The sequence below is a fragment of the Podarcis vaucheri genome (assembly GCF_965113315.1).
Source record: "Podarcis vaucheri genome assembly, chromosome: 15".
Taxonomy (NCBI): Eukaryota; Metazoa; Chordata; class Lepidosauria; order Squamata; family Lacertidae; genus Podarcis; species Podarcis vaucheri.
The window spans coordinates 36,507,728-36,522,357 of record NC_138753.1 but is presented as its reverse complement, the minus strand read 5'-3'; the positions used below and the strand labels follow the sequence as shown (position 1 = coordinate 36,522,357).

Genomic DNA, 14,630 nt, shown 5'->3' with positions numbered 1-14,630 from the left:
TGCTTTGCTCGGGCGATCTGGGGCTGTCTTGACCTGGTTTGGCCCAAACCCAGATTCCCCACCCACCTTCTGAATCAGCCCAATTTCATTCAGTATTCAGGTTTCCCTCAAGCTGAAAAAGGTCCCCCCGCCCCCGGAAAGACTCCGGGTTGTGGCATCTTTAACAATATTTTCACACTTGGGGCCAATTCCTAAGTTACGTGGATCCTATCCAGGCTGCTGCGGAAATGATTTCTAGAGAGGCATGTGTGAGGAAAACGTTGTGTTGAAACTGGAACTGATATATATATATATATATATATATATATATATATATATAGTTGTTTTTATAAAAAGATGTTTTATTTATTTTAAACTAAAGTGTGATAATATTACAACACAGTTAAGACATCTAGAAATATTACATTTAGTAATAATAATTTTATTATTTATACCCCGTCCATCTGGCTGGGTTTCCCCAGCCACTCGGGGCGGCTCCCAACAGAACACTAAAAACAGAATAAAACTTCCCTAAACAGGGCTGCTTTCAGATGTCTTCTAAAAGTCAGGTAGTTGTTTATTTCCTTGACATCTGATAGGAGGGTATTCCACAGGGCGGGTGCCACTACCGAGAAGGCCCTCTGCCTGGTTTTGGAACTTCCACTATTCTAAAAAATGGGTTGGAAGTCTATTGACCGCAATAAAGATTGATTGATTGATTGATTGATTGATTGATTGGGTTGGAAGTCCCAATATTATCTTGGAAGTTAACTTTCAGTCGCTCTGGACTGGTGCTTTACTGCAGCTGTGTTCTTGATACCATAACAGTACATTAGCAGTGGATGTCTTATGCTTTAATTTGTTCTGCAATGCTTCCCCAATGCAACTGTGTAATTTCTCTCTGGAGGAGCTACAGTGTAACAAAAGCAGGGACAAAAAAAGACCAGCACATTTATGGTAGAAAAAGGAAAGAGACTGTGTCCTGCCTGGAAATAAAGCAGCTTTTTTGCAGGTGCAAACAGTATTGATTGTGGAATCATGTGTGACTGCCCTGACAGCATTATGAGTACGAATCATCAAGAAGGCACAATAAGAATTTATTGGGTTGCCCTGCCATTTTTTGATAAGGGGGACCCTGGATTGCAGCCAACTAAGTAATACTCAGAGTAGACCCATTGAAATGAACAGACCTAAGTTAGCCATGCCTATTTATTGCGATGGGTCTACTCTGAAGCATTGGCTACAACCTATTGAAGTGTTCCCAGGTGATTTATTATTTAAATTTGTATCCTGCCCCTCCTCAAATGTCCCCCATGGCAGCTAACAAGAACAGATATACAAGTTCAATCAAATCACCAGTAAAATATGGATAAAAGAGCAACACCATTAAAAAAAAGAAAAAAAGATCACACAAGCCATTCAAAAACAAGAGCAGCTAAGGAAAAAGCAACGCACGAAACAGAGATAAAAACATCAATCAGCGGCAGATGTATTAACACATATTAAGCGCACATATTAACCTAATAGGCCAAAAGCTTGTCTGAACAAGAGCTACGCAGATAAAAGAACAATATTTACAGGAATAAGGCATATTAAAAACAGGGGAGATAAAGGAAGCAGCTGAAAACACACACAAAAAGATAAACCCATCAATCAGGAACAGAAGTATTAACACATATTAAGGACGCGGAGATGCTCCTCTTGGCAAACTGTGTGTGAGATGGGGAGGGATGGCGGAATGCTCTCAGAGCTCCAATCCTACCTCTTTACTGCGGAGGCAGCTTGGACAGTCCCTTGTTCCTAATAAAGGAAGAATGCGAGCTCAGCTCTTTCTATATTTGCTATGCATATCCTGCTTTCCTCTCCTCTCCTCCAGTTGTGATACACCCTGCTTTGTGAACTTTGTCTTGGGTCTCCTCCAAAGGGCTGGGGGTTTGTGTTTTTCTGCACGTGTATGACATGGGGATCGAGGGTCCCTTCAGACTGGTATTGTCTTCATACCTGTATTCTACAACATGCTGCTGATGCAATAATAGAGCATTGGTGGTATATTTCTACCGGACCACTTTACTAGTTGTTCTGTGATGATTCCCCCAGTGTTAGCACGTTGATGCCACCTGGAAGGGCACTCTTGCACAACAGGGCAACTAAAGAGGGACAACTTTGCTGTGGAAACGTAGAGAACGGAGTTTAAGTGGAAAAAATGAGGAACTGAGGCCACATTCACACCATGCATTTAAAACCCTATACAGTGGTACCTTGGTTCTCAAACTTAAGCCATTCCAGAAGTCCTTTCCAAAACCAAAGTGTTCCAAAACCAAGGCGCGCTTTCCCATAGAAAGTAATGCAAAATGGATTAATCCGTTCCAGACTTTTTTTAAAAAAAACCCTAAAACAGCAATTTAACATGGATTTTACTATAACGAGACTATTGATCCATAAAATGAAAGCAATAAACAATGTACTGCAGACACACAATCAATCAATCAGTAGCCAAACTGGGTTCCACACTGTCATAAAAACAAAAAAGAGCCGCAAAAACAAAAACACAAAAGAAATAGCAAAAACAGACAGACCTCAGCATAACACTCAAAAGGGAAGTGTGCCACTCAAAACAGAAGCATAACACTCAAAATGGAGCATGTTCGGCTTCCGAAAAAAGATTGCAAACTGGAACACTTCCGGGTTTGCAGTGTTTGGGTTCCAGGTTGTTTGAGTACCAAAGCGTTTGAGAACCAAGGTACCACTGTATTACCACTTCAGACAGTCTTGGCTTCCCCCAAAGAATTCTGGGAGCTGTAGTTTGTAGTTTGCAACAGGCTGCTGAGAGTTGTTAGGAGGCCCCCATTCCCCTCACAGAGCCACAGTTCTCAGATTTGCCTGGAGATCTAGAATTGTAGCTCTGTGAGGGAAAGAGGCATCCTTATACAAACTACAGCTCCCAGAATTCTTTGAGGGATGCTATCACTGTTTAAAGTGGTATCATAGTGCTTTAAATGTACAGTGCATGTCACCTGAAAGAAACTGAAAATGACATATTCATTGACCCTCACTCCCCACCCCACAGGAATTTGAATGCAAAGTCACTGAGCCTCCTTGGGCGAAGACTCAGTTTTCCCTTTCAGACTGAGGCCGCCTCTCTTTGCCGCCATCTTGTTACTAGCGGGTTCTCCTCCTCCCAACTGCTGTTGCCTATTGGCTTGCCACATTCACCCACTCTGGGACACAGGAAAACGGATAAGGATTTAATCAGATACTTGCAAATTCAGGTGGTGCAACTAAAGTCTATTTGGAGCTCTTGCACAGCTAAGTGTTTCCCACCACAAAATAGGACAGTTTACAGTAAATAAGGTAAAGCACTGGAAAGTGCTGACTAGCGATGTTGTTGTTGTTGTTTAGTCGTTTAGTCATGTCCGACTCTTCGTGACCCCATGGACCAGAGCACGCCAGGCACTTCTGTCTTCCACTGCCTCCCGCAGTTTGGTCAAACTCATGCTGGTAGCTTCAAGAACACTGTCCAACCATCTCGTCCTCTGTCACCCCCTTCTCCTTGTGCCCTCCATCTTTCCCAACATCAGGGTCTTTTCCAGGGAGTCTTCTCTTCTCACGAGGTGGCCAAAGTCTTGGAGCCTCAGCTTTACAATCTGTCCTTCCAGTGAGCACTCAGGGCTGATTTCCTTCATAATGGATAGGTTTGATCTTCTTGCAGTCCATGGGACTCTCAAGAGTCTCCTCCAGCTGATCGCCGAAGAATTTATGCTTTTGAATTATGGTGCTGGAGGAGACTGGCTAGCGCTAGCTTGATGCAACATCCCATGACCCACAAACAGGTCACAAGGTCTAACCTCCCCTAAAATTTTGTGCCAGCTAATTAAAGTAAATGTTCAATAATGGTCTGGAAGTGACCCACGTGGGAATGGAAAGGAGAAGTAGGAGCAAATCTCTGCTGAAATTTCACAGCCAAGAAACGTGTTTGCAGTTCTCCCACTGGCTTTGCCCCAGGAGACTGGATAAGGAAGGCCTGGCACTTAATATCCTGTGAAACACGATTTCTCATTTCTGCCTTTCAACTTTGTGAGGCCGCAACACCTATGAGGTATTCTGTGTTACAAAACCTTGATTTCTCTCCCCACCCCCTTTTGAAACCAGGTGTTTCCTTTCTGTGCCAGGTCCCAAAGCCGCAGGTACACTGCAGAAACAGGCCAGATTCCTAGATCACATTTAGGAATGAACTGCTTTGCCGAATCAGACTTTTCTTCTATACCTATTTAAATGGCAGCTGACATATGCCTTTGCCCAATCTATATGGGATGTATGCTGCAAAAGCATTATTCATGGGAATTCTTTATTTATTTTGGGATAGTTTTACTCCACCTTCCAACATGCCGGGGGGGGGGAGAATCCCAAGGTAGCACGTTGTAATAGGTATGAGTTACTTGTGCGTAAACTGGTGCCTTTCTCGGCTAATTTGCCTTGTTAAACCTTTCTGACTGCGCAGCCCCTTCTCATCGCGGCTGCCTCAGTCACTGGCAGAATCCGTCAGTGGGCGTTTCTTGAACCTCTTCCAGCATAAAAGTTGTTTGACACCCAGTCTCCTCCTCCTCTCACTGCGCGGGAGTCTTCTGCGCAGGGAAGGCGTGGGTAGCGGAGGACCTGGGCTCTCCTCACTGATGTCCAGTGAAGAGTCCTGGAGCCCTCTCTCCAATTCCCCCGTCTGCCCCCCTTTATCCCTGGTGTTGCACTGATTGGCTTCCCCCTCTACTGAGCTGTTTCTCCCCTGCTGCTGGGTCCTTCGCCAGCATCATCTGGGAGCCTCCCCTTCGCCTCTCGCTCCGAAGTCAGTTCCCTGACACACGTAATATTTTAAAGTACAGTCAATGAGAGAGGTTTTAGTTTGTATCTAAGGTCAGACTTGCAGGATCAGGCCAGTGGCCCCTCTAGTCCAGCATCCTGTTCTCACAGTGGCCAACCAGATGCGTACGGATAGCCTGCAACCACAAGAGTATTCTTCCTCCTAGAACTGATTAAAGGTTTCAGCCACACTATAAAGCTGGATTATGGAGTACAAGCGGTGCAGTACAATGCTCAAATGATTTTAAAGCAGGGACTGCTGTGGGTTAAACCACAGAGCCTAGGACTTGCTGATCAGAAGGTTGGCGGTTCGAATCCCCGCGACGGGGTGAGCTCCCGTTGCTTGGTCCCTGGCTCCTGCCTACCTAGCAGTTCGAAAGCATGTCAAAGTGCAAGTAGATAAATAGGTACCGCTCCGGCGGGAAGGTAAACAGCGTTTCCATTCGCTGCTCTGGTTCGCCAGAAGCGGCTTCGTCATGCTGGCCACATGACCTAGAAGCTGTATGCCGGCTCCCTTGGCCAATAAAGCGAGATGAGCGCCGCAACCCCAGAGTCGGCCACGACTGGACCTAATGGTCAGGGATCCCTTTACCTTTAATTGTTACAAACAGAGCAATCGTACGCCTGAATTCAGCAGGGCCTACTTCCAAGGAAGTGTGTAGTGTACAGGGATTGCAACCTGCCTAAGTGATTTGTTTATTTATGGAGCCAGCTGAGTGCTTGCGGGAAGTGTGATTTGGAAACTTAATTTCCCTTCCACTCCCTTTCCTTTGATTGGATCGTCCGTCCATCCCTTCGCCCTTCTCACGGTCAACAACACTCCTTTAAGTTACTCCTCTGTATCAGGTTATTTTCCAGCTCTAATCCCCACTGTCATTTCATCAGGTTTTGCCTGAAGCTTCTCCTTTGGATCCTAATCCCTCCTGTCAGCATTATCTCTTTGATCAGGGTGTTCTGGTTTAGGGCCTCCCCCTGCTTAGGACACCTGCGTGGATATGGGCTCCCTCTTCAGCTTTTCCCCTCCTTTAACTGCCTTGCCATCTGCTTGTTTTGTAACCCTCCAACCTGGGCAGCCGCTCCTCCAAAGTAGAGATGGGAACCTGTGAGCTCCAATCACTGCCAGTCAGCATGGCCAATCATTAGGGGTGACAGGAGCTTTTGACTTTGACACAGAGAATTTTAGGGTTGGATGGGACCCCAAAGGTCATCTAGGCCAGGAGTCAGCAAACTTTTTCAGCAGGGGGCTGGTCAACTGTCCTTCAGACCTTGTGGGGGACCAGACTATTTTTGGGGGGGAGGAATGAATTCCTATGCCCCACAAATAACCCAGAGATGCATTTTAAATAAAAGGACACATTCTACTCATGTAAAAACAGACTGATTCCAGGACCGTCCGCAGACCAGATTTAGAAGGCAATTGGGCCGGATACGGCCCCCGGGCCTTAGTTTGCCTACCCACGATCTAGGCCAACCCCCCACAATGTAGGAATCTCAGCTAGAGAGCCAGTGTGGTGTAGTGGTTAAGAACGGTAGATTCGTAATCTGGGGAACCGGGTTCGCGTCTCCGCTCCTCCACATGCAGCTGCTGGGTGACCTTGGGCTAGTCACACTTCTCTGAAGTCTCTCAGCCCCACTCACCTCACAGAGTGTTTGTTGTGGGAGAGGAAGGGAAAGGAGAATGTTAGCCGCTTTGAGACTCCTTCAGGTAGGGATAAAGCGGGATATTAAACCCAAATTCCGCCTCCTCCTCCTCCTCCTCTTCTTCTTCTTCTTCAGGATCCATGACAGATGGCCGTCCAACCTCTGCTTAAAAACCTCCAAGGAAGGAGAGTCCTTGTAACTTGAAGCCATTGGTTGAAGTCCTACTGAGCTGAATCCTAGAACAATAGGATCCAGAATGCAGCAGTCTGATTGGTCCCTAGGAGGCACCCAATCCAGCTCCAGGTGGAAGTGAGTCAACGACCTGATTGGCCTGCGGGAGCAGCCAATCAGGCTCCTGGGTGAAGTGAATCCGCAACTTGATTGGCCTGCAGGAAAAGCCAATCAGGCTTCTGGAGGAGGTGAATCTGCAACCTGATTAGCCTACAGGAGCAGCCCGGAATTAGCCAATCAGGTGGGGCCCATTGTGTAAATAATGTATATATAGCTAGACGTTTTGGGGAAAGTTTCATTCATTGCTACTATGAGCTGAATAAAGAGCATGGAATTCACACTCGACTCCAAGTATATTTCACCTACCCTCTGGAGCAGGAGAAAACAAGCATGCTCCCTCTTTCATGTGACAGCCCTTGCTGCCACAGAGGGAGCAAGAGGCGAAAGGGCTTCTCTGCCCCTCTCTGGTGGCAATGGTGATGGCTGTTCAATGGCGGCTCTTTCCCTCACTGCCGCTGGGCTGGTTCCCTCCCTCAAATGCCAGCAAAGCAACCCAATGAGGACTGGGCATGCTCAGTAGCCATAGCATGCTGGCTGACTGGGTGTGGGGAACGGAATGGAATGTCCTGGAAAAGGGTATGGCTGGCTGAAACATCGTGCATTTCGTTGCGGTGAGCCCCACTTACAATACGTGCTAAGAATAAAACCCAGCGCTCCCTCCCCGTTTTCTGAAAAGGCCTTTAATTTCCTGTCTCATGGCACATTTCCGTTCCAATGAGTTTGGGCAAAATTGCTGGAAGGAGGAGACGAGGCGCTCCTAATCTTCCCTAATAGCCATACCTAATAATTATTAAATAGGTTGTTTGTAAAGCGCCTTGAAGATGAAATACTTTATAGAAGCGTGATTACTATTTACAGGCATGCCTAGCCTGATCAAATGGAGTTAAAAGGTGGCTCTTTTGACAGGAAGTCTCAAGAGGGCTTCGTTTTATCTGCCTTTCTTCTTCTTAACATATTTCAAAAATGTTTTTTTGGAGAATGTTTATGGGCAAGTGGCAACTTTCCATAAAATCAAAGGGAAGCAAGCACTTAGAATACCTTAGAGGTTTTTTGGAGGGGGTGCAAATTAAATTAAAAATGACAGTATCTACCTGCCTCCTTCCCTCCCTCCCCCCCTTATCAGCATAATCTATCTCTTCCTTACATGAGCCAACTTAAACTATTTGCTTTGCAAGAACATTTTCTACACAAAGCTTTTGTGCGCACACCAAACCTTTAAAGTGCGTTCAAAGCAAATGCTGCCCCACAGAGAACGCTGGGAACTGTACTTCAGCCCCATCACAGAGCTACAATTCCCAGCACCCTTAGTAAACTACTTGCAAAATTAATGAATGTTAGAATGATGTTGGATTGAAGTTAAGTGGTTTCTAGCTGTAATGGTATAAAAGAATATGAAAAAACTGGATTTTTAACAGGTAAAAATGTAATGTTATAACATATTAAGATTAAAGGATAAAATAAGGAGGGAAAGGAATTGCTGAACTAACAAATTGAACTGGAATACAAAAAAGGGAGGTATGAGGAGGTCCGGGAAACAAGTAAATGAAAGATAAGTGAGAAAAAGATGGAATTGTTTTTAACTGTTTTTTATTTTGTATTCTTTCTTTTTTCTTTTTCATTATGTAATATTGTGAAAACTTTAATAAATATTTATTTTTTTTAAAAAATAGTAAACTACAGTTCCCAGGATTCCTAGTGGCGGTGATGAAAATGTGCTTCAAAGGTATAGCAGGTACCCAGCCTGAGCTGTAGTTTTTGTTATTAGCATCTCCAAACAAATGCAAAGTATAAAAACCTAAACAGGAATGTAAGAGGGGACCTGTTAGATCAGACCTATGGTCCATCCACCATCCTTTCTGGATGCTTCCTAGATCCTTCAGGAATCCCCTAAGCACAGCAGAAGCTAGTCAGAGCACACACACACACACAGTTGCTCCAGAAAAAATGTGTTTCAGTGGCATCCTGCCTCAAAACCTGGCTTAACACGTAGATTAACACATGTAGATTAAGCCAGTTTCTACGTTTCCATCCTAGCCACCTAGTATATTCTCCACTTTCTGAGCAACAGGTCCTCCAAGCAATTTACGTTTTAAAATATGATAGCGTCTTCTTAACCTTTCCCCCCTCTGGTGCTGGAAAAGCAACTAGCTTTGCTCCAGACACCAACTCATTCCAGTTTAGATTCATCCCTCTACAAAAGAAGCTAATTCATTACCATTCTGTTCATAGCTAACTTTAAGTTTGTCTAAATACCACCAAGCTAGTGGCAGATCCAGAGAGTTCTTTGTGAATAAGGATTCATTGCTAAACTACTCTGAGAATTGGGAAGTGGGGCCCCCTAACGACTCTCAGCACCTCTGACAAACTACAGCTCCCAGAGTATTCTGGGGGAAGCCATGACTATTCAAAGTTAATTTAGGTACATAGTGTGAATTTGGCCCCGGTCTAGCACTCCAGTCAGTGGCTGCTTCAGTTTTTCCTTTGTGAATGTGATATAAGAACACAGCATTCCCTCTGAGGGGAGAATGTGGCGTTTCTTTAAAGTCTGCCTGCGGCACCTTGTTCTGCTGAAGAGGCAAGCGTCTATTCCGTTTCAGCTGAAACTGAAAAGTGGCTAGGCTCTTCAGCATGCGGCAGAGACCTTGAAGAAACCCCTTGCCTCTTCATCATTTCCCTTCTCCCTCCTATTACTTTCCCCGTGGTCCCAAGAAGGCCCTAAAAGTTCATCCAGGAGTTGGACCCTGTTTCAGAACTTCCTTGTCCCTCAGTGCATGTGCTATTAACGTTATTAACAGCTAACGACCCACAGCTTCTCACAAACACTGCCTCCATGAGCTCATACCAGTCTAAGTAGAGGTAACCTTAAACTGAAAAGAGATGGGGGGGGTCACCACTATTTATGACTGTCAAGTGGTGATTAATGACCAACCAGCTCAAAATTGCCTTTAATGCCAGCTCCGTATTGTTGCTTGTGGCAGTTAATGAGGTTAGACAGACTTTTTACACAGCACTTTAGTGCAGGGTTGTAGAGTGGGGACGTGTCTCCTGCAGAGCTTAACACAACCACCAGATTCCCTGGGCAAAGAGCTAAGAACCTTTGATTTCCCTTTAAGACAATAGACAAAGAACCCAAGCAACTGCCAAGGGCAGTGTCTGTCCACCTGTTTGAATCCAGTCACACCCCTCCCATGCCTTTGTCGCTGGAGTTTTGAGCAGGCCAATGAAAGGTAAAGAAATAAAATATTGCACCTCTATGCATGGGGGGGGGGAGGTTGCTTTCTGGCCCTGCCTCTGCAGACAGGCTGGAGTCAATAGTGTTAATGAGAATATTTCAAAGACCTTTGAACTTGTCTCGGTTTGTTGGCTCGTAAAAAGTACAGAGTGATTTTTCACTGGCTCCAAAACAGCAAGGTGTGTCTTGGGAGGGGGTTAAAAAAAAAAGTTATTGAAGTGCTGGAAGAGTTGCCTCAGCTGCTGATATGCTACCAGGACAAGTTAAAGTTATTGCTACTGGTATATAAAGCCCTGAATAGCTGGAGACCAGATTACCTCCGGGAACATCTTACCTAGTATAACCCTGGCAGGTCACATAAATCAACAGGAGAAACATTCTTGGTTTGTGTTGGGTGATGTGATCTGTGATCTTGCACATTTTTTGTTTGTTTGTTTAGCTTGCAAACCGCCTTGTCCATCGCGATACAGAGAGGTGGTGTACAAATTAAAAGTGGAACGCAATTATTTCCATTAATTATTATTATTTATTAAATTTGTATTCATCCAAAGATCACGGGGAGGTTTGCAGCATAAAAACACAAAATGAGACCACGAAATACATAGCAAAAACAGAACAGTAACCCCTCCTCCCACAAGCACATTTAAAAGGCCATAGATTGATTAATCAGCCAAAGGCCTGATTATAGAGGAATGTTTTCGCCTGGCACCTAAAGATATGCAATGAAGGTGCCAGGAGAACCTCCACAGACGGGGATCCGCCGCAGAAAAAGCCTGTTCTCATGCCGCCACCCTCTAGACTTTTCATGGAGGCACAGCTACAGGGAACCAGGCAGAGGGCCTTCTCGGTAGTGGCACCCGTCCTGTGGAACACCCTCCCATCAGATGTCAAAGAGATAAACAGCTACCTGACATTTAGAAGACAACTGAAGGCAGCCCTGTTCAGGGAAGTTTTTAATGTGTAACATTTTAATGTATTTTTGATCTTTGTTGGAAGCCACCCAGAGTGGCTGGGGAGACCCAGCCAGATGGGCGGGGTATAAATAATAAGTATTATTATTATTATTATTATGGAGGGGGCACACAAAGAGGCACCTCACATGATGGTCTCAGGGTCCCGATTGGTTCAAATGAAATGTTATCATTGATTGCATTTATTAATTCCTTCCGCGAAGCTTCTCAAAGCAATATACACTATAATGAAAACAAGAATAAAATAGTTGAACACACACACAGACCCCACTTTTTCCCCTGATGGGTCTTGAGGCAGCTACACAGAATTGTAGAATTGGAAGGGGATCCGAGAGTCATCTAGTCCAACCCCCTGCAATGCTGGAATCTCAGCTAAAGCACCCATGAAAGATTGCCATCCATCCAACCTTTGCTTAAAAATCTCCAAGGAAGGAGAGTCCACCACCTTCTGAGGGAAACCATTCCACAGTCAAGCAGCTCTTACGGTCAGAAAATGCAGGAGAAAACGCGTCTTATGTTTTCATACCTTGACTGTTTTGTTGTTATTATTGATGGTGTTTGACCTATTTGTGTAAAGTGAAACTACACAAGTACAACAGGCGTCCTGCTGCTGGCATTTGCCCTCCAATATGTGGAGGGACGCAGGTGGCACTGTGGGTTAAACCACAGAGCCCAGGACTTGCCGATCAGAAGGTGGGTGGTTCGAATCCCCGCGACGGGGTGAACTCCCCTTGCTCGGTCACTGCTCCTGCCAACTTAGCAGTTCGAAAGCACGTCAAAGTGCAAGTAGATTAATAGGTACTGCTCCGGCAGGAAGGTAAACAGCGTTTCCGTGCACTGCTCTGGTTCACCAGAAGCGGCTTAGTCATGCTGGTCACATGACCCAGAAGCTGTACGCTGGCTCCCTCGGCCAATAAAGTAAGATGGGTGCCTTTACCCTTTACCCTATGTAGAGGGCATCAAGCATGGGGCAGAGGGATGTGTGGCCAATGAAACCCATCACAACGAATTGACTTAAGTAACAGTGCAATCCTAACCTTGTCTACTCTCTAGGTCTCTGCTGGGTGCCTGTTTTGTATTGTTTCTGCTTTGTTTTGTTTAAATATGCCTCTTGTTTTTTGAATTTTGAACCTTTTCCCTTTTTTGCTGATTTTAATATACCTTGAGACGCTTGTGTGGCACGTGAATAAAAAATGATAGTACCCTGAGATATGTATCAGGTGATGGCACGGCGGCTCTGCTAATGTCTCCTCGTAGATTTCTTTTATTTCTGGAGTTATTACTAATAATATTTACCTTCGCACCACTAGGTCACATCTTGATGCTGTTAACCATGGATCAGCAGAAAGGTTCTGATCTGCAGGAGGCCAAAGTCAGTCTCAGCAATGAGGAAGGATTTTTGTTGTTGTTGTTGTTGTTGTTAAAAAACCCTGTTTTCCCCTTCCGTTATAGGAATGCGTTTCGTCTTAGCTCAGAGCAATTTCTTAGCTTACAGTTATTAAAACACAAAGGGGCTGAGCCAAGCTCTGTGATTTATGAAACACGTGCTAGATTCATTAAAAATCTTAAAAGATTTAATACATTTTATTGAGGCTTTAAATCTGGGCAAGTATTTAAAAACTTAATGCAGGGCGTATTTCATTCCAGACACCTTTTTTAACACTTATTTTGGAGCTGTAAAATTTGGATTGACAAATATTGCAGATATTTCATTACTCATTTTTATAAATTGGCACAGAATTCTTCTGACAGGTTTGTTATGTTTGTGTGTGTATAAAGTACACACACATACATACTCAATGAGATTTATATTGTCTAAATATAAAATTATTCTCTTTTATTGACGTTTTATAGGTCTTTTTTCCCTATGTTTCTTTATAGTCCCTTCAGCACTTACACATACACACACAATATTTAATATATTTCTGCATGATCTGACATTCTTATTATTGCTCCTCCATTTGACCAAGCATACATTCTAATAGAAAACATATTTTTATTCCTTTTTAATCATCTACAGATTTTTACTGTTTTTAATTTTTAGCCATGAAAGAAAAGAGGCTAGGAATTTCTGCCAAAGTCTTCCCATGACATCGCACCTCTGTAGTGACCTCAGATTTGTATCAGTATTAAGATGAGAGGCTGCCTGAGTCACTTACACAATGCATTCCCCCGCCTGCAAAGTTACGCAGGAAGATTTGCACAGATCTGAAATCTAACGGTTTTCACCCCATTTGTTATGGACTGAAGTTCTCACCCTGGCTTAGCACAGAATCACATGCTGAATATTCTCTGTCCTAAGGAACAGATCCAAAAGGTAACTCAGGTTTCAAGGGATGATGGGGCATGCCTCTTAGGGGGTGTGTTATTTAAAAGTGAGTACATTTACCAGGTATACCCGTTTTCAATTTGTAACATTTTTAGCTCACCTCTTCTTTCAAGGTCAGAACAGCGTACACGGTCCTTTTTCTTGCCCTCTGTGATCCAGTAACCCTGGAAGGTAGGGTAGGAAGAGGGATGGTGATTAGCCTAATGTCACCCTTGCAGCTTTGTGGCTAAATGGGGATTGGAAGCAGATCTTGGATCAAGACTCAAACCACTACACCACTCTAGCTCTGAAGAAAATAAAAACTGTACAGATATACAAGGATGCTAGGACTGCACTGTTATCAGCTGGTACTTTTTCTCCAACTCACCCTTTCTCCTCTGCTCTCTACGCTCCTGTGAGTTACCTTGCTCAATTGCAGACAAATACCTTTCTCCCTGGGACGCGGGTGGCGCTGTGGGCTAAAGCCTCAGCGCCTAGGGCTTGTCGATCGAAAGGTCGGCGGTTCGAATCCCCGCGGCGGGGTGCGCTCCCGCTGCTCGGTCCCAGCGCCTGCCAACCTAGCAGTTCGAAAGCACCCCCGGGGGCAAGTAGATAAATAGGTACCGCTTACCAGCGGGAAGGTAAACGGCGTTCCGTGTGCGGCTCTGGCTCGCCAGAGCAGCGTTGTCACGCTGGCCACGTGACCCGGAAGTGTCTCCGGACAGCGCTGGCCCCCGGCCAATAAATGTGAGATGGGCGCACAAACCCCAGAGTCTGGCAAGACTGGCCCGTTTGGGCAGGGGTACCTTTACCTTTACCTTTACCTTTCTCCCTGGGCAATAGAGACACTTCCACTGATGGGCTTCTCAAAAACAGGATTACCCGCCCTACAAAAGAAGGAATAAATGCAACAGGAATTAATGCCTTTGGCATCTGCAGCAGGCATGTGGTCTGCTCGTCCTGTAGAACGATGAGAAATTAAAGCAAGATAAAGCACTCTAGGTCCATCTTTCACTTCTACGGAACACTGTTACCACCAAGCCAAGAAACTTCCAGTGGCTTTCCAGTGATTCTCGAAGGATGTGGCACACCACACTGGTGGGGCAGGAGAGGGTGGCAAGTGTGGAGGCAAGATTCAAGGACAATCAATACTGTATTTGGGGAATGATTCATGTTCTTATTTAGCTGCATTGTGTTATACTTTCTGGGTGCCCCACGGTCATATTATAAAGTAGCTGTGCATTACCTTATAAATCAAGTGCTGCTAGTTGTTTTGGTTTGTTTTCCAATGTATTTCTTATTAATTAAAAAAAATCAGTGTGGCACAAGCAAATTTTTATTCTGAAAGGGTGGCCTG

General features: G+C 44.8%; 1 long non-coding RNA gene across 5 annotated transcripts; it reads right to left on the bottom strand.

Annotated features, from left to right (window-relative positions):
• Nucleotides 1-398: 398 nt before the first annotated feature.
• LOC309519622 lies at nt 399-14,419 on the bottom strand. 5 transcript variants are annotated; one of them, XR_014213896.1, is made up of 5 exons: nt 14,098-14,419; nt 13,662-13,720; nt 13,395-13,520; nt 12,262-12,322; nt 8,372-8,557 (listed from the first exon to the last, which is right to left on the bottom strand). It is a non-coding gene; the product is annotated as an uncharacterized lncRNA (long non-coding RNA). The 5 variants fall into 5 exon arrangements; XR_014213894.1 differs by lacking the exons at nt 8,372-8,557; nt 12,262-12,322 and adding an exon at nt 399-889; XR_014213895.1 differs by lacking the exons at nt 8,372-8,557; nt 12,262-12,322 and adding an exon at nt 399-889 and having other exon boundaries at nt 13,395-13,458.
• Nucleotides 14,420-14,630: the final 211 nt, after the last annotated feature.